Raw genomic sequence first — 25951 nt, 5'->3', positions numbered from 1 at the left:
TTTAAAACACCTCATATACTACCAACAATAAATATAAAAGAAGACAAAGTAACACCAACTCTCAGGACCTAAGACACTGCAGATTCCTTTCCAGCTGACGGACTTCGACACAGACAGGCCTGAACATTGCTCTTGCTCTGGTAATCACTCTTAACTCGGTCTTAACATGGGGCACATACCAAGTCCCGCGCGTCCTTCTAACTTGGCTCAAACTCCACGATACTCCCTCCAACTCTCACATGTTTATCGGTCCCTCAAGATTCCTGGCGGGGTCTTTCAGCAAGGGGGCGGATTCCTGGGCTTGTACTTGGAAAGGATCTTAACCATTATTTCCGATATACAAGTTACCATACTTTACTCCTTTCACCTTAACCTGGCCTAGTTTTGTCCTTTAGTCGCTTATTTCACGCAAGTCAGTGACAGAAAAGAGTAATGCTACAGCTGTAAATCCTTTCCACCGTACTTCCTCGTGAGCAGTGAAATACAATAGTGTTAATCTACTGTTACAACGTAGTATTCAAGATGGAGATACGGCAGTTTTAGGCCAAGTCAGAGTAAAAAATATAATGTTAAATCTGTATTCTAGGTGGCTTGGGAGGCTTCGTTTCACTTTTCCTTAACGATATACTGAGCGGTCCATATATGACGCTCCACTTCCAATCCACCGGGCGATTTGTATTGTGTTACCTGGACGCCTCAGTCAACGTTATCATTGCCTAACCTGCATCATTTACTTATACTCTACTTCCATTACCTCACCCACGCCCACACCAGCAGACTGAGCCGTCCCCGGAACACATAAGATACGGCAAAGTGAGTGTTTAAGTGGAGCGGTATTTATGGCCCACTCAATACATTGCATACTGCACTTTAACATTCACCTACAGTTTTTTTTTATCGTTTTAATATCAGCATTGCATCAGTGACATACAGGAAGATATTGAGGTGTAATGTGCAAAAAAGAAATCGCTGTGGAAGAGGCGTTACGGTCCCTTATGCCACGCAGAATACGGGTCAGATTCAGAAATAATTTTGTCCGGCGCATTTTGCCACCGGTGCCTCAACACTCCTAGCGAGGAATCTTTTAACGAAGAGGTAAGCTCCTGGGCCTGCATTTATGAAGGATCTTACGAAGCTTCAATCCGACGACATGATTTTATATTTGTTTTTGCGATCTTCAGACTACTTTATCAGGCTTATGGGAGACAACGCTTGCACTACCTGGGGATTCTTCCTTAACTTAACAAAATCGTCACACAAAAGCAAGATTAATAGGTAAATTAGGGGACTGAACTGATGGGGTTAAACTCAAGAAAGCTGCCTGGTGTATGCTCAACCCACCTGATACATTCACTGCCTTCCATCTTCTTTAAAAGGTCCCTCTGATCTCCAACTTCACTTCTAACTTCGGCGTTCGAACTCTCGGTGTCACCACTAACTCCTCAGACCTTCCTTCCCCTCCAGACATCTCCCATCAACCACCCCCCTTCTCTCTCTCTCTCTCTCTCTCTCTCTCTCTCTCTCTCGTTATCTCATTCAGGCTTTGTAGTTTCCCACTCCCAGACCTCGTACGAAGTTAGCCTCATTTAAACTAAAGCAGGCGTCCTCTCTCCCAGTCCACACTCACGCTCAGTAAAAGCTATATCTAAACCCTTCCACTCTTGCTTGGGGTCTCTCCTTACTGAATTAAATCGTCTGAAGATAGCAAGGATGAAACATAATACGTCATCGAATCAACGGGATGATGTGGAAAGGGGAAAGGGGTAGGGCAATGATGTGATGGAGGAATGGACTGGAGAGATATATGAGAGAGGGCAGTCAAACACTGGAGGAGAGGACGAAGTGAAGGCGATTTATCTGTGGTCACTTCTTACGGGACTGGGACGTCTGGCAACAGATAGACAGAAAAAACAGAGCTAAAATCCACCTCTCTTCTTTCTTTCCTAAAATTAATGAGATCTCTCGTGGCTGATCCATTAGGACAGGTGGATATGTTGAGTGGGGGGAATACACAAGACAGAGCTGGAATTGTTTAATTTCTTTAACTTTTCGGGCTGAACTGAACCCTGAATATTGAATATGGGTTCTGTGTTGCCCAAAGCGTTTGAGAAATTAACGACTTTGAGCACTATCCTGTGTCACCCTCCCACTCGGATCATCTGATATCCTTTTCGCAACATATCAATTTCCTCAGCATTTCTATTGTTTCAAAGTCATGCTCTCTGTTCCACATCGTTTTTCATGTCTCCACGCTTCCTTCTCCTCCACTCTCCAAGGCTGACCTTCCATACTTCATATCCATCCCTGTACTTGTAGTCTCGACGCTGCCTCTGGTTTATAAGTTCCTCAATATTTTTCATCCACTGAACCACGTAACGTTAACTATTGGTTATTTCTTGTTACCTTTACACGATATTATTCATATTAAGGCCGTCTGCAGTGAATTATTAAAAGCTATATCTAACCCCACCCTTTGAAAAATTTCTTGTAAACTGAATAAAATCGTCGGGAGTAGCAAGAATGATTTAAAATATATGTGATTTGATTTGAAGAGGTAGAACTAACCCCTCAGCTTCATTTTTCATTCATGCTATACAACACTTATCTAGTCATTGCCAGTTTTCGAAGGTCTATTCCTTCTTCTGTAGTAGCAAAATTCCCCTTTCCATTATGACTAACAGCCCATCTTCATGCTGCCTCTTTTAACAGCTGTTGCTACATATTAACTACTGTTTCCCTAGTAAAACCAACCTATCATCTCTCACACTAAACCACCCAATTTCACACTGCTCCAGTTTTTCTCATACTGTTCCAGTTTCTGTCAAACTATTCCAGCCATCATCGCACTATTCCAATCATTCTTGCACCCCAGCAGCCACTCTCACACTTCTCCAGTTACTCTCACAATACTCGTCACTCTTGCACTCCTCTAGTCACTTTCGCACTAATTCAGTCACTCTCTCTCACTAAACTCACAAGCAATCACCCTCGCACTACTTCTCCCACTCGTGCACTCCAGCCACTCTCACACTTCCCAACACGCACACTACTAGTCACTCTTCCACGCTCACATTACCACAGCACTTCAGTAGAACACTCGAACTTCCTTTTCACCTCTTTCTTCACAATCTTTTTTCTCCTTATCACTGCTTTACCTGACCTATTCGCCAGTCCACACTCCCATGTTGGTAGAGTCACAGCCCGTCTCTAAAAACCTGAACCGATCTCATTTTGCCCCCTCACACCAGCCCCTTTTCTGGCCATTACCACTGCTCTCCACACTTCCACACCTCCCCTCTGAACTAACACGATTTCGTTTCCCCCCTTTCAGTGGAGCTCCTTTCTAGTCATTAGCACAATTCCAAAACTCTCGCCTTGCTTTCCACTTCACATTTTCACTACGCCTCTAGAAAAACTGACTACTTATTATTCTCTGCCTCTCGGTGGACTGAGTTTCCTTTCCTCCCTTTCATTGGATTAGGTCCCCCTCCACTCTCTTTTGCTGTAGCTCTTTCTCGTTACCATTAGTCTGGAGCACTTATAGAGCTTAATTATATCCCTATCTTTGTCTCTCTCTTCTCGATAAATTTCTCCCCTATCCTCCCTCCCCGCTTCTTAAAATGGAATTCGCCCCACCCTGTTTTCTTTTATTTTACTCTTTTCTAGTCGAGCAGTTTTGGAACTCCCACTGAGCTATATTCATTCTCCTTTGTCAGTGGATGTTGTTCATCCCCCCCCCCACCTCCCACATTCCATGGATTTCGCTTCTCTCACCCCGTAACAGATTTCGTTCCCAACTGCCCTCCCTCCTCTAAACGCAGCTCTTTTGCAGTCATTAACAAATCTGGAAATCCTGCCAAGCTATCTACAAAAGGTTTTCACAACCCAAATCAATCACGTATTATTTTATCAACATTTATCAACGCAATTTCTTTTTCTCTCCCTTTCCTTTCAATTACATTCATCCTCATCCCTTCTACTGTTTTCTAGTCAGTAACAAATTTGTAACTCCCACTAAGCTCACCAGGCAGTTTCATCTCTACCAATGCATATAGTTCCTCATCCCTCCCCCTTTCTCTTTCCATGGATTTCACTTCCCACTTTTAAAGACTTCGACCCAAACCCCCCTCGACCCCAAAAGCTTTCATTGCAGTTATTTTCTAAGTACTAACAATTTTGTAATTCCTACCGACCTTTCTCCATCATCTGTACAGCCTTCCTCGAACAATGAATATTTCAACCCCATTTTCATTGAATTTTGTTTCTCTCTTCCCTCTCATTTTTGTGAATTTGCTCCTCGCTCCCCCTCTTTCACTTCAGCTGTTTTCTAGTCACTAGCAGTTCTAGAACTCCTAATGATCTCTATTTCACCACTCCCCAGTATTAACTAGATATCGTTTCTCCCCATTTCTTTTCAATCGATTTCGTTTCTCTCCTCTTCCTCCCTTCAGTGGACTTCGCCCCCCTCCCTTCCTTCTCCACTGCAGCCCCTTCCTAGTCACTAACAATTTTGGAATTCCTACCAAGCTTTCAACCTAACATTTTCACAGCCCCCTCGAACACTGACCCCGATCTCATTATGGTGCCGTTCACCTGGCACTTATACTTCGGGGACCTGGACTATTACCGCCCCACTAACTCTCGCTAAATACCCGCCCTCTAGAGTTCCCTTCACCCCCATCCAATCCCTCTCTTTTAGTAGTTTCCCCTTTCTTCTTTCCCTTACTACTCGCGTCTCCCTTCCCTCCCCCTTTTCTTTCTACCATCATTGCCATCTTTCTGTAAATCTGCTTCACCTTTTCTTTAACACCCCCTTTGTTTAACGATGATGTCCTCAGTTTTCAAGCTCCCTCTTTCCCTAACTCCGCCCCCCCTCTCTCTCTCTCTCTCTCTCTCTCTCTCTCCCCTTTTGCGTGATTTCTTTGACTTCACTACCCCCTCTTTTTCTAACCATACTGACCCTCTTTGCTTCTCGAACTTACCTACCCCCCTTTTTATAACTCCAATCTCATTCTTTAACTTCGATGCCGCCCTTCTCTAACTCGGTCCTCTCCCCTCATCTCTAACTCAGCTCCATTCCCTCTCTATTCTCAGCGCTTCCTCTCTAGGCAACCTCACTAGCTTTAACTTCTTTAACTTTCGTATCGATACTTTCTTAGCTTCACACTTCTGTAGCTCTCCTGTCGCCTCCCTCTTTCTGTAAATGCTGCTTCCCCTTTCCATTCCCATTGCTCCCTTTTTTCCAATGCAATTATCCTACCTTCCATGCTCCCCCCTTTCTCTAACTATGCTGTATTCTTTATCCACTCTTAATACTTCCACTACCTTCTTTTCTCAAACCTCTCTGCCTCTTATTTTAGTCCTTTCTACCTATCTTCCATGCTTCTTTCTCTAACACTGCTGTCTTTCTTCCTCTTCCCTCTCGCTGTAACTCCACTAGCCTTCTTTAACTTCACTATCTATTCTTCATATATCTCTGCCACCCTCTCCGTACCTCCTATTTCTCTAACTCCGCCTGCTGCCCCCCCCCTTCTTTACCGCTGCTGTGCCCCCCCTACAAAGAGTAACCCTTTTCTGTGACTTCATCTCTCTTTCTTAATCTATTGTCACTTTTCCTATTTCCACTGCCGGTTTTCTCTGGCTTCCCTTTCTCTAACTCTCCTTTCTTTCACTATGTTGTCCCGATTATTCTAACTCTAAGAACTCTAACACCTCTCTCTCTCTCTCTCTCTCTCTCTCTCCTTGTCTGTCTGTCTGTCTGTCTGTCTGTCTGTCTCTCTCCCCTTGTCTGTCTGTCTGTCTGTCTGTCTGTCTCTCTCAACTCACACTTCTCCTACACCCTTTTCTCTGTCTCACACTTCTCCGTCTTACACTTCACCTCCCACTTCTCTAAATCCATCTCTAGGTAGCCTTGTTTTCCCTGAATGTAAGTCCTCCTTTCTCTAATCTCCCTTTCTCTAATTTCTCATTCTTTAATTTCCCTTTCTCTAATTCTCACTTTTCCTAACTTCCACTTGGCTCTGTGATTGTTGCTGAAATTCCGGGAGAGGACGGTGATAGGCCGGTAAACCCACGTTGGACTGAGGCAGATGAAGAAAAAAATAAAAAAGAGAGAGAGAGAGAGAGAGAGAGAAACAATACCAGAAAGCTAAAACACACTAACTTAAAAACAGAGAATAAAGATGTACACCAAGCCTCAAAAGTACCTCAGTTGTAGAAGCAGAGACAGGCAGGGCGGAAACTGTAAAGGATGATGATCTCGCCGTTTACTATGCATGTTTTCCAGCCATAAGGTGTCAGGTGCTGAAATATTACCCCCCACTAGCCAAATTGAGTCATATTTCAACTCGGGTGATTTAGTTATATTGCCTCTTATTGTGAAGCTCAACAGAAGCCTCTCGGGAACAGCTTCACTTCTGGGGGTTTATCTCTGTGAACATTACACAGAAAACAGAAAAACTCATGCCTCCCGAAATGTATTAATGGCTTTACTAAAAAACAAAACGTGGCTATTCCAGAAATTTTTACTTGGTATCATTTTCAAATACTACGCACATTAACATTTGCACATAATTTCCATTAGCATTTATTAATAAAATCCAGTAGCAGAAGTGCATAAAAAACGGAATATGCACAGTACACTAATTTAAATGCCGTCCATTGTCTTCAGGATAATGAAATTTAGCAGGGCCGGGAAGGATAGCCGACGCTGGAATCCGAGGGGAAATGATTTGTCCCGACACTACAAACACAGAACTAAGCCTTCAGAGTCGGGCTTTATCCTGGCAAATACAACGTGTATGCTTTCGCCTCTCAGATGCTCGAAAGATTAAGGTCATCTCGAACTCAGCTACAGCGCAATCGAGGTCCCTATGTTCATGTCATTTCTCCCTTGTCTACTGCGCCTCCTGCCAGTCAAAAGCTTTACTATGCTAGTTTAAGGAAATAATGATTTTTAGCTTTCTTCCTACTGTCGCCTACCAAACAGTCATTCTTATAAATAAGAAAAGGACTATGCTACTTCTCCTTTGTAGATACCATCCAAACCAACCACAAGCATATTCGCATCTACTTACAGGAGTGCATAAAACCTTTCACTTCATCCCTGCTATCGCCCATCACATACTACCTTACACATATACACTTTCCTACCAGTCTAGAAAAAACCAACACACCGTGCCCATTCTCCCATTTTCACGGGGCTCCATGCCAGTCACACTCTTACCAATGAATTAATGGAGTATACTCGCATATTGGGACTTTATGCTTCATTCCTGCTGCTTTCTCCATTACAGTCCCTTACACAGACTCCTTCCTACAAGACTGACAAACTCCCACAGACTGTGCCACTTCTTTGCAACCAACGTCCCTTGTCAGTCAAGAGCTTACCTATACCAACTTACTACCAGTAAGGTGTGCTTTGTGGGCGCGTGACGAGCGAGCGAGCGTTTGTACAAACGCCTATCATCATAATTTCATGTTGGTGTAAACTTTCAAAATTTTTGGTGAGGTAGTTGAACAATAATAGAAGAATAATTGAGCTAAAATATTTATTTCTCATGTTTTCTCATTGGATGTGCATATAGCCAGGCGCCGCGCCGTAGCGTTTATTACACGCGCAGTGTCCAGTTCTCTGGTCCCGAGTTGCTGTGTCAACAAACTGCGTCTGCAAACGCTTGGCTATTGACTGAATGATAAAACCCAAAAATGAGGTGATTACCCTTGTTGATTTCACCCCCTAAACACAGAAAAAAACGTTCATGTAAAATCATGAGCGTAATATCTGATATATATTTAACTGTTGGAATTCATGCAAGAAAACAGTGTTGCGACAGGACAGCTTCTTTAATTCGATTTCATAGTGGAGCATGTCAGCTGAAGCCATCGGTACATTCCCCTGGAAAGCTGGGATTCCAAGGGGTTTCTTTGGTCTCACGAGTATATATATATACCTAAACACAAAATTTACTGAATTTATCTACAACCTCCTGAAAGAATCTCTTCCTTATCTCACATAGTAGAAAGTTATTAGCCTCTGAAAACCATCGAGGTCGGGCCCTGTCGTGTCGGGCCGCTCATTTCTCAGCTGAACGTAGAGCAAACATCGCCTCGCTCGCTGGGTTCACTCGCTTGTAAAACTGCAAATCTATCTTTTTTTGTCCCTGCTACCTCGTGACAGACAATATTGCAAAACGTCACATACTAAAAGACAATCCAACAGTCTCTGCTTTTTTGTTGAAATGCATGCCAACAAATCTTTCACTTAATTGTTTTTTCTTCCAGAGTCGCCTTGATACCAAAGTCTGTTTGATGTGCACACGCATACATACGCACCCGTGCAAGCACGCACTCCCCCCCCCCACACACACACACTTGAACAATTCCCACCAGTTTAAAAGATGGAAGTGACTCTGATACATATCCTCCAATAAAGTACATCACAGTTTAACTCTTAATTCCTATTTCATGTTGAACAGTAACCTACACACCCTTACCTGTGTGACAAAAAAACACACATCATACCAATACTTTAACAAGTTCCGCAGACTAAGAATGGGATATGACTCGGGTACAACTGTTTCAGCATTGCATATCACTGTTCACTTCAACCGTGCTCTCTGATGTTAGAGTACTCTGCTCTGCTGTCTGGAAATGTCTGCTTGCACCAGTCTCAAGGCGGCAGACAAGCAGCACCGATCGAGTTACGTATTCTCATTTTTTTCCAGTCCAGTTCTTTCGTGCATGGGTTAATAGGTCTCTCATTTAAGTCACTGAGCTCTTGAACTGTCTTCCCTGTCTATCTCTTCCACTGTCAAAGACCATTCAGTCTCTTAAGTGTTGTGTGTCCAGGCGTCTCGAAATGAACGGATCCTGATTTTGCTTTCCTTTTTGAACAACTTTCTTAAGAGGGGACACGTATTTCAGGCTATTAATCTTACGGTTCTTTCTTTTTGCCACTAATAAAATCATTCTTCCTTCCCTATGGACAATAACCCAAACACCAAACCATAACCACAACCCCTAGCCGTCGAAAAGGAGGCTGTGACTCGACTACAACACTCGCAATGAATTTCAGGGTGGTGTGGAAAGCCCCGGTGGCCAACGCCCTGTGTTCATTAGCAGGATAAACACGAGGAAGTGAGCTAAAAAGGTAAAACTGCGTCATCCTGAAATCGGGGTGACCATGCGAAAATGTTAGCGTGGATTGGTGTGTGTGTGTGTGTGTGTGTGTGTGTGTGTGTGTGTGTGTGTGTGTGTGTGTGTGTGTGTGTTCTGTATGGTGTGGCGTTATGTGGTGTGGTGTGGTGTGGCACGTGGAGAGGGGAAGAGAGGAATTAGGAACTAACTTCAATGCAGTTTAATAGGTACAGAAAATGAAGTTTTACCGGTACTCTGACTGGTGTGAAAAGGTGATGCCGAGAAAAAGAGATGATTTTTCACTGTATTTGCTGAATCCCTTGAATGTGGCGTCTTTAATTATAGTTCTGCTACCTCCAAAGTGCTAGAGAAGAACGCCTCCGTGTGGTGGCACTGATTTAGCTGGGTGTACTCACTTCCCAGTTACACAAATGTCCCTCACCTCCTTCCCAGTTTCAGTCTGCTGTCCATTGGGTTCACGTTATGGAAATCTCTGAGCCAAGAACTACTACTACTACTACTACTACTACTGCTAGTAGTAGTAGTAGTAGTAGTAGTAGTAGTAGTGGTAGTAGTAGTAGTAGTAGTAGTGGTAGTAGTAGTAGTAGTAGTAGTAGTAGTGGTAGTAGTAGTAGTAGTAACAGTAGTAGTAGTACCTCAGAACGATTTTATGTAGATAGCCTAAGGAGAGCTTTCTAACTGGAGAGGTCAAGAGGTCATATAAAGCCTTCATTAACCCCATCACTGCTACAGGTCTCCCTTTAACAGAATCAAATAGTGTGCTCAAGAGTCAGAATAATATATAAACCACGTCCTCATGTTGAAAGAATTAAAATCATTATGGGTGAACTGGTATGAGGCTAATACTGGAGTGGTTGTCTGGTATTTGTACAGTGGAGACATTTTTCTGTGTGGGTAATTGAAGTTGGTACATGTGATGCTGTGTGTGTGTGTGTGTGTGTGTGTGTGTTGTGGTGCTCATGTAGACCAGCTTAACTTCGATATTCAATCTGATTCGCAGTAGATGAATTGTTGTACTCTTATTTAATTCGGCAATGGTTTCTTATGCTACCTTATACCACGTGACTGAACTATTTATGCTATGAATGATATTAGATGAATTGGTTTCACCCCCTTTGCTAGGATAGTGTGGTTTCTATTATACTCCTGCTGCCATTAGACTATACTATTCACACCAAGTGAGACGTTTACGGGAAAGTATGGAATTTTGATATGAATGAGTACGTGGCTGGTGTGGTATATGCATGCTACCCACGATGATATTTTTTTTTCTTTAATCCTAGTCATCATAAATCGATTTTATTATTTAGGACGGATCTCAAACTGGAGGAAATATAAACCCACTCCACCTCATTGCGCTGGAGAATATTTATTGAATAAGCTTACACCAATGCGATTTTAGTGAACCTAGGAAGAATTGATCGTTTTCACCCATTCAAAATGATGTCTCTCGTTTTATTTCTGCTCTTTCCATAAGATAATATCAAGCTTAAAGAGGCCCTTGTAATGAAAGGCTTATCGAAGGCTGTACGTAATCCCTCCACTTGGAAATGCATAGCCGAAGCTCAATATAATCGCCAGTATATACCAAGAATACAAAAATGACGTATTTGGACTCAGTGGCTTCCAGGAGTTGACAATAGCGTGATAATGGAGAGTGTCGAATTACTGTATAGAGTATTATGATGAATTTGCATTTTATAATTCGCATTAGTTGTGATAATGAACTGGTGTGAGTGATTGCGTGTAATGCCGTGGCTGATGTCATGTTGGGAGGAAATTTTTGTGGTGTTATGTTAGACTCTGTCCAATTTAACCCCTGCAGCCCGATGACCCATTCTTCATTTATTATACTCGCGCTCACCAGGCAAGAGCGGGTATTATGTTTTATTCGACGTGTGTGTGTGTGTGTGTGTGTGTGTGTGTGTGTGTGTGTGTGTGTGTGTGTGTGTGTGTGTGTGTGTGTGTGTGTGTGTGTGGAGAAGGTGAGTGATAACTGAGAGTGAGACTGAAGCTGTCCAAGGGAATGTAACGTGCATGTAAGAATAAGTGAGATGCCTACATGAATAAAGTGTTAGTGAATATGTTTATGTGGGTATGCCATGTGAGTGAAATGTGTGTGTACAGAGTTGGAGTGCATGTGCTGACATGATTACACGATGTCAACGTGATTAAACGTTTGATTAACAGTAAAGAGTGCTATCTAATGTGTCGACATCAGCATATAGCACGCATGAATGTGTGACTCCTAATACTGTTTCAGATAAATTGCAAGTATACTACGCAAGTTTGAATGAAAGTGCTAATATGAGTTCCGAGTGAGAGGGGAGACGCAGATGTGAGAATGGTCTACTGTATGTGTGAGTGAAAGTGTCGATGTGTGTAAAGAATGGTAGTGGCAGTGTGAAACTTAGTATCCAGAGTGATAAACAGCGTGAAAGTTAAATATGCTGGATGAGTAATAAAGTGTGGACGTGAATATTAAACGAGAAGGGAGGGTCACTGTGAGCACAAAGTGAGAGTGAAGGTGTGACAGTGAGGATCTGGACAGTGCTAGTGTGGTAGTGAATAGAGTGAAAGCAAAGAGTCGCTGTGAGCAGAATGAATGTGAAGGTGTCACTGTGAGTAAAATAAGAATAAACGTGTGACAGTGTACACGTAGGACGAGTTAAGGTGTTGATGTAAAAACAGAGTGAGTGATGGTGTGAATATGTGTGTAGAGAGAGAATGGTGTGAATGTGAATATTTAGATTTATTGTAGGAGAAAAATTCGACGTAAGTATATGATCTGAGAATGAGCGAAAGAATGTGGAGATGGAAGCAAAATTAATATGAGTTTGGTGTGAGTACAAGATGCGACTGAGTGACAGGAACTTAGCATAGTGAAAATAGTACTGGAATGAATATATCGAACGAGGATCACGAGTGAAAGTGTAATAGTAAATATACAGTGACAGTAAAGGTGCGGTGTGGTGTGGGTGATAATGTGGTGCTCTGTGGTGTTTCACTGTGTGGTGCTGTGTTGCTAGGATGGTGTGATGTGGTTAGTGTGCTGTGCTGTGCTATGCTATGCTGTGTCGTAGTGTGGTGTGACAAGGTGTGGGTACTGGTGTGGCATGGTGTGAGTACTGGTGTGATATCGTGTTGTGTGGTGTGGTATGGTGTGGTGTGCTACTTTATGCTATGATGTACTGGGATGTATGGTGTGGTGTGGTGTGGTGTGATGCCGTATGGTGTATCGTGGTGTGGTGTGGTGTGGTGTGGTGTGGTGTGGTGAAAGCAATTCTATCCTGACATGACCCGGGTTATCTGATCTGATATCCATGAAATTACGCCTCTAGCGCCAATGTTTATGTTGGCTCCTGTCGAACCATGCTGAAAAAATAGTTGAAATTATGTGCAAGTTACATATGTGTAATTTTCATAATAATGATCGTGAACCGGGATAATAATGCTATGGATAATGGTAATACAGGAAGATGATGATGATGATGATGATATTGATACTAACCAATTCTTTAACAATAAGTGACAATACTGTGATTATATGATGATTTCAAACCTGAATCAACAACTATGATACATACAAATAAAAACTGAAAACTGTAACATGCACAAGAGTTAGAACACAATAATGGCAATTTAAAAAATAATAACGGTAGTGGTAAAAATATACAGTAAGTACTAACGTCAGTAGCATTGGCATTCGCAATATACAAGCAAAAATCAGAACACATACCACACTAAGTAGTAAAAACTGACTCCCACATTCACTAAGAGCACAAGACAACGAAGACTGATAGCTACAATGGGCCTACTGTTCACCCACATCACCGACTTTCATTAGGAAAAACAAACAGTATAGTAGAAACGCAGCATAAATATTTTCTTTGTCCAGAGTCTGTAACAGAGCCTGTAGCATCGGATTCAGGGTTAAACTCTCTCGACAGCACTCTCATAACGTACAGGAGTCCAATTACATTTACGTAACGACGAATGCCGGTATGTGGAAATATGAGGGGTAAAAACAGTGAAGAGTGCAAGTAACGAGTAAAGAGAATGAAATGTACGGATGATGAATGTGAGCTGGATGAAACCATTTGCATGCGATATACGACTATTTTAATATACTGCATCAAATTTCGGATAGAATAACAGTGACCTGTCGAATCTATACTATACAGGAAAAAAGTTCTATAATAATGATGTGCAATAATCATGTTGTAAATCATTAACCTTTTTCTAGGTAGATAACCACGGAGGTATTTTATTCTCACTACTCCCAGACGATATTATTCAGTTGAGGGATAGTCCTGCCCTTGGCTAATGATGATGATGGCTGTTACGGTGCTGATTTAACTCCTTCTCCTCTTCCTCCTGGTACAAGAAGTACTGCTAAATAATAACAAATAGGGTGGTGGTGGTGGTGGTTGTGGTAGTAGTAGTAGTAGCAGCAGCAGCAGCAGCAGCAGCAGCAGCAGCAGTAGTAGTAGTAGTAGTAGTAGTAGTAGTAGTAGTAGTAGTAGCAGCAGCAGCAGCAGTAGTAACACAACAACAAGAACAATAACAACAACAACAACAACAATGAAATCTCAAAGAATGCAACACCCACCAACTCATCTAAGAGGTGAATATTTGGCTTGCTCTGTGACCTTCACCTTCGACAGATTACTCTCAGATTTAAATTACAGGTAATTAATTTTTGTCTAATTCTTAACTATTCCATCTACTTTGCTTCAAATGGGAGTAAAACTGAGCTGACAGCCTATGACCTTGACCTTTGACCTTTCTCACTAACCTCGACCCATGGCAGACTGTTCTCAAACCAAGTAGCATTTTCCACTGTTCTAACCTGAACCTTTCCACAAAACTTTGTCTTTTTCGGATAATAACTGTTTAAGTTGATCTTGCCATGTGACCTTGACTTTTAATCTATTAGGTCAACCTCCTGGGTGATCCTTAACGCATCCACCAGTTTTCATTCAAATCAGGTATTTTGTTCATACACAGACACACGAGTCGAAATCTGACCTTGCCCTGTGACCTTGACCTTTGACTGTTCTCAAAACTGAATCGCTTCCTTCTTGCCTGACCCTTAACCAATTTAAAAACTTGGACTGACCTTACCCTGTGACCTTAGTCTTTGATCTTTCGCTGTGATGCTGATATCTGACTGACTCTTCTCCAAATAGAATCCTTTTATTCCTGCCCTATCGTAAACCCTTCCACAAAGTTTGGTCAATGTTCGGTGAACCTTGCCCCGCGACCTTGGCCTTTGGTCTACTGTTCACGTAATCAATATTCTTTCTCTCTGACTGACTCTCACTCATCCAGTTTGACTAACATCGGGGAAAAACGTTTTATTTTTCACACACACACACACACACACACACACACACACACACACACACACACGGAATATGGTACAACAGCTGAATTAGCAGTGTAAGGTGCTGTAAATTAGAATGATGAACATAATTTGTCGAGGCAGTGGAAAGAGGTCTCGTTCGCACGGCAGATTTCGTAACACTGCTTCCTTAGCGATGTGTTCCTCTCTCTCACGTGGTCTGGTTTTGTGCTCCGGCTAACACCAGAAACAATGATTATATTCAGCTGAGAGTGAGTCACAAAACCCAGAGAGAGTTAATACAGCTACCATTAAACAACCTGTGGTCGTGATAACTAATACTAAACTACAGTAGAGCAAAAGTAATATTAGACAATTTCACGTTAAGGGGAGTCACCGGAGTCTCAGAATGTTGACAGGTTTAGGATATCGACACAGCCTAGGTTTGCATCAGTAACATACAAAAATATTAAGGCGTGATATACAAAAGAAACAGCCGAGAAAGAGGTCTTAACAACGCTCTTTTTGTCAACGAGATTATTATGTCGACGTTAACACAAGACACAGGCAACATAATAAAGTGCAATATGATACGGGGACGTGTATGAATTTGGCTTTGGAGAATTCGCATTAAATACCCCATTCTTGACGGTACCTTGTATGTTGCTAATAAAGTACAAACTATATCGATATGCAAACGATATAAATAACATAGCTACAGGGGAATATTCAGATGTTATAAGCAAAATATATCGCTGTGAATGAGATGTTACGAAAGCATCTAAATTAACGAGACTACGAGTCAACTGGTAAGATGCTGGTGTTACATATGCAAGTGACAGTAATATACTACACTGGCACCAAAATATTGCTTTTTAAGGCCGTTTTCTGAGTGCCTGTGAAAAATGGAGGTCAAATAAAGAGTGGCTGGTATATAACGCACCTGTTCTACTCCGCCTGGTGATTTTCTTGTGTGTCGCGGGTACGGCTCAGTCAGTGCTAACGATGTCCAACCTACTTTATTTCTCATATCCAAGTGCCACACCTACGCCCACACCAGGAGACTGAGCCGTCCCTGAAGCACATAAAATACCCTCAGGTGAGTTTATAGTGAAGCGCTGTTTACGGGTCTCCCTGCATATCGTGGTACCTTGTCTAATAATGATCTCTAAGCCCTTTCCAGCTTAGTCGATGACCAGGTGTTGTCACACTGAAGGGTTAGTCTGTCTAGTAACAAAGATATTCATTTCCGTTTCATAGCTCAAGCTCATCGACTTTCAACCAATTACGAATTAATATTTATGGTTTAGGGATGGCCTGGTTTGGTCAGGAGAAAACAAAGCGGCTATAGAAAATGTCATAACTCTCCTTAACTCTTTCACTATGATGGCGATTTAGTTTATGTGTAGCCTAATACTTTTTCCCCCAATCAGAAGAACCTTTAGCTGTAAGGGGTTAGAGAAGACTAGATTTATCGCCTGCAGTGAGAGAGTAAGTGAGTTACAGAGACGACCGCCTAGGACAGAGGGATATGCAGGTGATTAGCTTATGGCCACCCAATCCGGGAATATGGTGTCTGGTGACAGACAGACAGACAGGCAGGCAGAAAGATAGATAGACAGACAAACAGAAAACTCTCGTAAACAAAATTTTGCAGAAAGTAAGAATATAGCGAAAAAAAAGTCCTAAAGGTAAAGAGTCTGATATGGTGCTAGTAAACCAGACGGAATTATGCTTTGTCCATGTTACCTTAGCCCAAATACACGTAATTTTGCAACTTATTTCACGTAGCTCAGTGGCAGAAAGAGAGAATGTTATGCCTCTACATTACTTCCATTGCACTGCTTCGTAATCAACATCACACTCCAGCGTTAATCTTTTGCTGCATCTCAGTATTCAAGATGAAACGAAGGCAAATTTATGGCAAGACAAAGTAAACGGGGTACAGGAAAATTAATTTAATCCTGAACAGTGTATAAATATCTGTGTAACAGAATAAAGTGATAATAAAAAAGTCACCGCTGTACAGTACTATGAAAAGACAAAGGATTATCGTGAGACATATTACAGTAACAACTAATTCACTTGCTGTCTTTGGACATATGTAATTTTGCTCAGGCTGACAATTTTTTTTTTTTTTTCCAGCAGAGGGATATTCTGTAGTGCGTTTGTTCTAACCTGATGTAAGATCCTTAAACTCTTTCATTTCAGCTGAAATGTAGTCGTCAGATTGGAGGGTTCATCCGACTAGCAACCAGGGAGACCCATTCCTACCTCACAGTCAAGGCCTATGCAACTGAGATTTAGGGTTCTAGTAACAGGAGTTGTTCAGTGCGGTTAAAAGAATATAAAGCTGCTACAGCAGTCAGTAAACTGAAAACTGAATAATCAAATTTCCCTAACTTGGTTCAAATTGCCTGCATTTAGCCCGACTTGAATACCCTAGTGTGACCAGGGCAGGTTTGTGGTCCATGGTTCATCTGAAATAAGAACCCGGTGGATTGATGGCTAAAGTTACCCAGTTCCTCTTCAAGTCCCTCATCGTCCTTTGGGAGTTGAGAGGGAGATGAGGGACGATTGTACAGCCAGGACAAAGAGCCACCTGGCTGTATCAGTGCCACCATGTGAAGGCGTTCCTCTCCAGCCTCAAACTGCAACAGAGACTTTCAGTAGAGTCACAAATGAACTAAAGATCGCAGTGTCTTAATTTCAGCACCCACGAAATGTTAGACGGGAAGAATTCTATCCTCAGAGGGAAATGTTGTTGACTAGGAAGACGCGACAGTTTCAGGACAATAATAATGATTGCCGATGTGGTGTGGTGTGGTGGAATGTAGTGTAGTGTAGTGTGATGGTGTGGTGTGGTGGAATGTAGTGTAGTGTAGTGTAGTGTAGTGTAGTGTGATGGTGTGGTGTGGTGTGGTGTGGTATGGTATGGTGTGCCGTGCCGTGCTGTGGAGTGGAGTGGTGCGGCGTGGCGTGGTGTAGTAAATGGTGTTTTACGGTACTAAATGGTGTGGTGTGGTGTGATGTGATGCTGTGTGGTGTGGCGTGGTGTGGTATGATGTGATTTGTGGTGTGGAGTGGAGTGGTATGGCGTGGCGCAGTGTGGTGTAGTATATAATGTTGTACGGTGCTATAGGTTGTGGTGGTGTGGTGTCGTGTGGTGTGGTACTGTGTGGTGTGGGGTGTGGCGTTGTGTGGTGCGGTTGGTGTGGCGCTGTGTGGTGTGGCTGGTGTGGAGTTGTATGGTGTTGTGTGGTGTGGCGTTGTGTGGTGTGGCGTTGTGTGGTGTGGCTGGTGTGGCGTTGTGTGGCGTGGTTAGTGTGGTGTTGTGTGGTGGTGTTGGTGTGAAGCTGTGTGGTGTGGTTGGTGTAATGTTGTGTAGTGTGGTGGTCTGGTGTGGTTGGTGTAATGTTGTGTAGTGTGGTGGTCTGGTGTGGTTGGTGTTGTGTGTGGTGGTCTGGTGTGGTTGGTGTTGTGTGTGGTGGTCTGGTGTGGTTGGTGTTGTGTGTGGTGGTCTGGTGTGGCTGGTGTTGTGTGTGGTGGTCTGGTGTGGCTGGTGTTGTGTGTGGTGGTCTGGTGTGGCTGGTGTTGTGTGTGGTGGTCTGGTGTGGCTGGTGTTGTGTGTGGTGGTCTGGTGTGGCTGGTGTTGTGTGTGGTGGTCTGGTGTGGCTGGTGTTGTGTGTGGTGGTCTGGTGTGGCTGGTGTTGTGTGTGGTGGTCTGGTGTGGCTGGTGTTGTGTGTGGTGGTCTGGTGTTGTGTGTGGTGGTCTGGTGTGGATGGTGTTGTGTGTAGTGGTCTGGTGTGGTTGGTGTTGTGTGTGGTGGTCTGGTGCGGTTGGTGTTGTGTGTGGTGGCTTGGTGTGGCTGGTGTTGTGTGTGGTGGTCTGGTGTTGTGTGTGGTGGTCTGGTGTTGTGTGTGGTGGTCTGGTGTGGCTGGTGTTGTGTGCGGTGGTCTGGTGTGGTTGGTGTTGCGTGTGGTGTGGTGGTTTGGTGTGGTGTGTGGTAGTCTGGTGTGGTTGGTACTGTGTAGTGAAATGAGGTGAGATGTGTAGTCTGGTATAGTGCAAAGCGATGTTGTGCTGTGTGGTGTGGTGCAGTGCAGTCCAATGTGGTGTAGTGTGGTGTGTTGATTTGGTGTAGGGTATTGTGTGGTTTGGTGTGGTGTATCTATCGCTGGGTACATTCTTCTGGTAGAGATAACAGATACTAAGTCCGAGTTACACAATACAGAACCAAAAACAGTGTCGTGTATTTAGGTGGCAATTAAATTCACTGACAGGAGCATAACAGGGTGGCCGGGAGTATGTTGGCACAAAATTACATACAGCGGAATACGATAATACAAAATACAGTGACAATTAAGTGCAGTTGCAGGGGAACCAGGTCGCAGTTACAAAGTCAACGCAACACGCTACACAGTCAAAGCAACGTCGCAGATTTCACGGGCAATTAAATACATAGGAACACAATAGGAAATGGAGGGAGTGGCGGGTGACGAAGGTGACAAATTCAGTCTAAATTGAATATGAGAGTACTAGTGCTGTTATTTATTACAAAGCTAACCCCTTCACTCTGATAACGTATTATATACCAAATTCTTATCTCCTCACGAATTTACTCAGCACAGGTGTTACTTTTCGATTTGAACAGATGAGAAAAATCCCTTATCAATCCCTACACCAACAGAGGTCCTTTTTAAGTTCAATAAAACTGTCTGATGGTAGCGAAAACGTTAACAGATATGCAGTTACCGGGTTGAAGAGGTTGAGGCAAGACAATGTGGAATCATAACAGTGTTGTAGATTACAGTTAAACACAATCAGATTATCACAACAGGGAGGCTATGGTGGCACAAATTAGAGTGGTAGTATGGTGAGTAAACAATAGTGAAAGTTACTTCTTCAATGCTATACATTTTTCATTTCATTTGGCAAAACGAAACAATTTTAAGAAAAGAAGTGATATGGAGTAGTAATGGAATTAATAAATGCTACATGTAACCCTTCTGATGGGAAATATAAATCATTAGGTGAATCAAATCGCCCGGAGAGTGAAAGCATAAACAGACAATAGAGTATCGCGGAAAAGAACCAAAGCAGTGTATCAAGTTACAGCGGCAATTAAAATCAAAGGAGGACAACAGGGACGCCGGGTAGTATGGCAACATTGGTTCCTGCAGAGTTGGGTAGTACATTCACACTAAAAATTAAACGCTGTCAATGCTAAATAAATAAAAACCAGTGATTTCACGCATTTAAGTGTCTCGGTTTCGATGTGAAGTTCCATACTGAAGTGTCTCGATATCAGACTCGTGTACTCTTTAGGGGTGAATGTAATACTGACATGTTGTTTACTGACAAGACGTAACATTGCCAAATGTCAGTACATTTCTTCGTTTGCAGATTAAGGTTAAGAAGTCCAAGTAACATAGAGTGCAAACAAAACAGCGTCATAAATTATAGTGGCAAATAAATATAATCAAATGACCACATTGTGGATGCTGCAGAGTTTGGTGGCACATAATAACAGTTACAATAAAACAATGATTGCAGAACAAGGAAGTTTCCGCAATTTCACACATTATAATTACACAGTCAAAGTAAGGTAGTAAAGAACCAAAACTGCGTCGCAGATTACAGTTAAATGGAATCCGAGTAGCACAATCGGGATTGGAGGGAACACGGTGTCATAAATTACAGTGGAATGTGGTGCTACAATTAAAGGCAGTAAAGAATCAGCAATATGTTACAAAGTCAGAATAACAGCATAGAATGCAAACAGCGTCACAGATTACAATTAAATAGAATCCCGTGGGCACAATAGCGATGGCGGGCAGTATAGTGGCACAAATTACCGCGGCAGTGTGGGTGGGATGGGCAGCACCTGCACCCAGGAGGTTTGGCCGGCCGCCTAATGCACCAACTAAATCTACGGCTAATACCACCCGCGTTTCACTGTCTCCACCCCTTTACTCGGCTAGGGGGATTAGTAGTGTCACTACAGTGTTTTATCATATCTGACAAAATTAAATCGACTAAATCTACGGTTAATACTACACGCGTTTCACTACCTCCACCCACGACTCGGCTGCACGATAACTATGGTCGGCTTAATTTTACCTGACAGAAATAGGCCACTCGCACAACTAGAATGGTATGCAGTGGCTGTTCAAGGAGTCTTATGAAATGAGGTTAAGTTTCCTTTGTTACTGCAGTCGATTTGACTTCACCTAAGAGAACTATGCCACTACCACAACTTGTATACCGAGTAGTGATTGAGTGAAATTTATCTCGTCTGAGGGATCACTCCATTTGGTTTGTCTTTTAATGACTGAGCTCGGCCTTTTCCGCAATTTGAATATTAAGTGGTGGTCAAAACTTGGATACTAACTCGAAGTCGTAGTCGCATGAAATTCGGTGAGCCTGACTTACGAAGAAGCAATGAGTATCGTTAGTTATACTGGTCGGTCTGTTTTTATCTGATAGAATACCAAGTCGTGGTTGCATGAATTTCGATAACCCCTAGTTATGACGTAGGATTGACTCTTTTTGATTAATAGTAGGATCAACCCTCCAGTCTAACTGCAAATGACCATCAACTAAACTGAAAGGGGTTAGGAACCTTTGTCTGGTCAGAGAAAACCCGTTTTAGGCAATTTCTGTTCATAGGCTAGCCACTTCACTGCGATGACATTTTTACATTCCTACACTGTTACCATCAGACGATTTTATTCAGGTTTGAGGAGACTTAGGAGGAGTTTGGTGCGGCCTTCACTAAACCCTTCGCCTCTAAGATTCTCTCCTTAATGAAATAAATCGTCTGGATGTAACAAGATATATATAAAAATACGTCATCTGCTGCTAGGGATTAAGGGCCGCACTCTAGGTAGCATAAGAGGCTTTGCGGCACCTCTTCCCCAGCGACTTATTTTCCATTTACACAATCAATCGACATACTTTGCACCTGTAACCTACAAGAACATACTAGGGTGAAAATCGCATATTACAACTTGACACCCAATTTTATGTTATTTATGTCTTTAATCTCGACATGGTTAGCATCAATAATTTACAAGGGGATACTGAGAGACCATATGCAAAATAAATCGCCAAAGGAAAGATGCTTCGAAGTGTCAGGTCAACACACACACACACACACACACACACACACACACACACACACACACACACACACACACACACACACACCATTTTCTACTTAATTAACCTAAATGAAAAATAAAACTGACTAAGTCTACTACGAGATCATGGTCTTCGATGTCTTACCGTGCGCTGGTCTGGTCACGCTGTGGCCGGCACTGTATAGTATATCACTTCACACACAAGTTCCTTTTTAAGAGAGAAATAAAAAGTTCCTGGGTTCGTGATTCGGAGGCCACGGCGGCACGTCCAATCCCCACCGAGGTTGAGGCACGACTGGCCCGGGGAGGCGCCGGCGACTCAGGCCTCGCGAGCTGGAGTCGTATTCATAAACTTTCCTCGGGTCGTATTCTAAGTGGCATGGGTGACTTCGTAGCACCCCTTCCTTAGTGCTTTATTTTCCCTCTTACACCTGATCTTTCTCCTGCTTAGAATTTGTATCGTCTTAACCCTGAAATCCGGTGACGTTTTTCACTAATTTATTCTTGCTATTTCCAAACTTTTTTTTTTTTTTGGCCTTAGTTGGACGTCTTGAAGTGAATGAGTAAATGAAAGTTACAGCTAACCTTATCAGCTTGAAAAGTCTCCCAAAGCTGAATCAAACCGCCTTAAGATAGCAGGAATAAAATGGGAAGAGGCTAATATGTATACTGCTTGCATCAGTAACATACAAGAGGACACTGAGATTTTGTGTGCATAATGAACCGCTATGAAATACTTTACACGAAGCCTCCAAAACCCACTAAGAATACGGCCTTTGAGCCTAAAGGTTGAATGGTTATTGGCACGAGGGACTTCCTGACATCCCCTCAGTTACATCTTGCATATATTACATTTTTAAAATCCTCTTGTACGCTATTAGGATATATTATGTTGGTCCTTATAACTAATACGTACTTTCAAAATTCTGTCTACCTGTCTGTCAGTTCCTTGTAGTAATTAAGGGATAACTGTCTACAGTGCTCATGTGAAGCCTAACTCGCGTAACTTTATATGAGGAAGTTAATGGTGTGGTTTAAAATTACTGAAGTGGCGCCCCTTATAACAAAGAGCAGAACTAATCAGGTCAATATGATGGAGCTTGGTGGCCAATGAACGTAATTTTTAACTTACTTCTAAAACCGTATCAACATGACAAATTTTGCTATATCGTCATAATGGTTCTAATTGGTGGCCAGGTGGAAGTGGTGAGTGGATGGCTCGGGTGGATAGGCGGATGGGTGGGGTGGGGAGGTTTGGGCGGGTGGGTGGGTGTAGCGTCGCAGGGTTGGGTGGTGGAAGGGTGTGGTGGGTCATGGTAGGGCACTGCGGGTGGGTGGATGAGTGAGTGGGCAGATCTGTTGTGCAGGGTGGACAGGGTTGGTGGGTGCGTGGGCGGCTGTGGGAAAACAGACCCATGGGGATTTGGTTCTTGGTGTGAATAGGTCCACGGGGAGTATATGGTCGGAAAAATGGCCACAAGGGGAAACATTGGTCGTTGAGTAAAATAGGACCCCGGTGATCGTAACCCACAGTGGGACGGTTCTCCAAGGTCCAATGCAGTGCTGGTATGCACGGTGATATATATATATATATATATATATATATATATATATATATATATATATATATATATATATATATATATATATATATATTTGTTTTATCTCCGGCAACACCTGGAATTCTTCTGATTAAAATTATAAACGAGAGGATTATGATGGTGCAACAGGCATAAGAAGTAGCGTTCGGAGGTCAACACCCTTACTGCTTTGTCAAACTAAAGTCCCATCCACACAATCAATGGCGCCTTCGTATTTGGAGCAGAGTAATGGAAAAATGCTGGAAAATAATGATGGCGTGATGAACTGAAGCACCACCACCATTTCTGATCTGCAGTTTACAGTGTGATTCATTACCCTGCTTCGAAGCTGATGAGCAACGTGCTCGGACAAGACAGGTATTCACTGATCGTGTAGAAAGGTTATATGTCCGACCTCTGATCCTACTCTGTGACCTTAACCTTTGACCTATTGCTCTCAGTTTTACTCTCATTCACACCTGACCCTCAACACATTTACCAAACATGGTTCAAATACGATGAAAATTGCTTAAGCTGACTTAACCCTGTGACCAAGTAATCTGAAAAATATTACTTTATCCTAGGCTAACCTTCAACCGTTCGACAATACTTGATCCACATCAAATAAAACTTACTTGAGTTACAAGGCCAAATCTTTAACCTTGCTCTGGAACCACTGATTGTTCACAAAATGATTCACTCCACCCTTTCCTGTTTCTCAACCCTTCCAACAAGCTGGATAAAAGCGAAGATGGAGACTGTTTCAGTTGGCCATGCCCTTGACCTATGAACCATGGCCTTTCTCAACAAGAATTAATCACCAGTTCTTCTGATAGCCCTCAATAATTATGCTAACTTTGACGCAGCTGCATCGAGTGCTTTTTCCAGATCCAAACAAATAATTTTCTCATGCTTTTGCTGGAAGTGTAATAAATCGATAAGCAATAAACAACCGAAGTATTCATACACTAATGGGCATCGCCTGCTATCACTAAAAAACTAGACCACTAATCTTTGCTAAAATAAAATGGTTGCAATTTACTTCGCCAAGATCTTATCAGTTCAAGCCACATATTCTGGACTACTGCCAACAAAGGTTGGATACAATGTGGCCACTTGATTTTGAGATATTATGGTAACAGACACACAAACACAACACAGAGAGAGAGAGAGAGAGAGAGAGAGAGAGAGAGAGAGAGAGAGAGAGAGAGAGAGAGAGAGAGAGCAGGAGATTACATTATTGCCTCGCTAGGTGGGCAATAACAAGAAGCTCTTACAGGGTGCAATGTCCGCAACATAAAACTGGTCTAAATGCAGACCCCCTGATTTTGCCCTGTGACTGACATTCAACAGATGTTCTCAAAATCGAGTTACGACACCTTAGCCTGATTCTCTGTCCTCAAACCAAGTATGATCCAAACTGGATCAAAACTGAATGGCCCTTGCCCCTGTGACTTGACCTTGACCTATAGTTCTCAAAATACAGAGTCTCCCTCAGTCCCTGACTCACAAGACTTCCCCCACGTTGATACAATTCAAATCAAAATTGTGTGTTAAAGGTCAAACCTTTGGCCATACCTTGTGACAATATTTGACTATTTTCAAAAAATTTTATGACTTAGTTCTTCCCGATCTTCAAACCTTCCACCAAGTTTGGTCTAACTCGGATCAAACGTATCACCTTGAGTGTAACCCTAGGTCAGGTACAGTAAATGCAGCATTCTAAGTGGCTTTATTAGCTTCGTAAATCTTCAACTGCAGCGATTTATTCTGTATATTACCTCTTAATATCATCTTGTAAGTCACCGATGATACTTATCATCAATGACATAGAAGGGAAAGTTAAGTACAAACTGCAAACCAAATTGCTATGGAGTAAGTGTTACGATGCCTTTTATGCCACTTACAATATGTGTTTAAGTCATCGTTTCACGACAGCGATGTGCTCCAGAATATCACAACTTTTTCCACACAGCTGATATTGCAAAGTTGGTGGAGACTGGCTAATGAGCTTTTTAGGTAACAATAAAATTTTTCATATGCATTTTTATACTAATTAACTGGACTTGATAAAAAATAAAGCGTAGATTTTCTGGAAATTGCTGTGGACCTGGCACCAAAAAATAACATTAAAAGGGTGGTATATAAAGATAACTTTCTGTGAAATTACTCGTTTATAATTTTGGCTTCACGTACACAGGTACACAAATAATATAAACTATCGCGTCACTTACAACACTTAACATCTACAAACACGGGCGATGCGTCATGGTAGTGGGAATATTCTCGGTATTTATTAGCATTCTAAAAGGTGAATGAAGATATATAGTCTGAGTTACCAACGTAAGACATCCATATGTGACTGAGGACTTTGCTCATTTCCATTACCAACGAACCCCAGTGGCGGGATACTTCTTTTTTTTTTTTTTTTTTTTTTTTAGTGTTAACCATACACTTCACGAACACACCGGAATGAAACGTTTGCATGTATTAAAATTTTCTAAGAAGTCGTACCTGATGATTGCTTATTATTTTATGCTTTTACTTCCCTCGAATATCCATCTACCAGTCTCTCAGCCTATCTATAGCCAGACGCCTTGATCCCGGGGTGCGTGGCCATGAACAAGGGTTTCCATGTCACCCTGACCTCCTCTCACGCTGCTTTCCCTCCAACTCAACACTCTCATTTATACATCTCTTCAACCTACCCCTCAACCTC

Source organism: Coenobita brevimanus, chromosome 97, assembly GCF_032717465.1.
Source record: "Coenobita brevimanus isolate Jiangsu-jjx chromosome 97, ASM3271746v2, whole genome shotgun sequence".
NCBI classification, from domain to species: domain Eukaryota; kingdom Metazoa; phylum Arthropoda; class Malacostraca; order Decapoda; family Coenobitidae; genus Coenobita; species Coenobita brevimanus.
The sequence above is the reverse complement of the archived record's forward strand: the minus strand, read 5'-3'. Positions refer to the sequence as shown.